This window comes from Phalaenopsis equestris, unplaced genomic scaffold (genome assembly GCF_001263595.1).
Source record: "Phalaenopsis equestris unplaced genomic scaffold, ASM126359v1 Scaffold233197, whole genome shotgun sequence".
Classification (NCBI taxonomy): Eukaryota; Viridiplantae; Streptophyta; class Magnoliopsida; order Asparagales; family Orchidaceae; genus Phalaenopsis; species Phalaenopsis equestris.
In genome coordinates, this window is record NW_018251150.1 from 3996 (window position 1) to 5051 (window position 1056).

Consider the following 1056-nt stretch of genomic DNA (forward strand, 5'->3'; position numbering starts at 1 on the left):
GGTGGTTAGGTCACATTTAGTGTATGGGTCCAAGTGGGTGCAAATGATCAAAACTTGGGCTTGGGCTAGGTTTGACATGTAAATTGGCTCAATTTTTTGTTGCATTTGGTGTAGATGATCATACGGAACAACTTTGGTGAAGGATGGAAGTGGTTTTGAGTCCAATCGGGGGGTCAATTTGAAGGAATTTTGAACTTTAATCAATTTGGTCATGTTTGGCTAGCCTTGGGTCTAGCTTGGGTTAGCCTTGGGCTAAGTCCAAATTTATTGTTGTAAATGGTAAATAGGGACCCCATGAAGAGTTTTAAATATGAATTGGGTGCCAATTTGGAGGTTAAGTCAATCAATTGGGTGAAATTTAGGGACTTAGCCAATTCGGGGCTAAATTTGGGAATTTTGTATTTAGGCCAAAATCAAATGGATTTGAGGCTTCAACAATGTCAATTGATGGTTGATTTTGATGTATAGGATTGTCATAAAGATTTTTCAACATTAATTGAGGCCAATTGACTAGGCTATGGGTTCAATTTGGTGAGATTAAGTCATATGGTCAAAATTGGAGTTTTGACCCAAATCAAAATTAGGCTCAAATCATAAACCAATTAAGCTTGGATTTGGTTTATTTTGGTCATATCAAAAGTGAATTTAAGTTTAGAATTGGAATTTGGGTCAATTGCGATCAAATTGGTTGACATTTGAGTTGGATTTGGGGAAATTTGAGTCTTTAAAGGGCAACTTTGGGACTTTAAAGGGCAATTTGGGGATTTTGGTTAAAGATGGTGAAATTAGGCAAATTGGGTCATGGGGTAATTAAGAAAAAATAAATTCGAAATATTAAATATTTATTGGGATTTTTTTGGAATATTTGGAATTTTTGGAATTTTGAGCCCAAGAGGGGAATTTTGGTAATTTGGGGGTGCTTTAGGAGTAAAAGGCCAAGGTGGGTATTTTGGTAGAGTTGAGGTACCAATCATCACCAATAAGCCATGGACCAAAGGAAACCCCATTTTGGGTCCTCTACATAGTGGTCTTAACCAAACCATAGCCCTAGGGCTA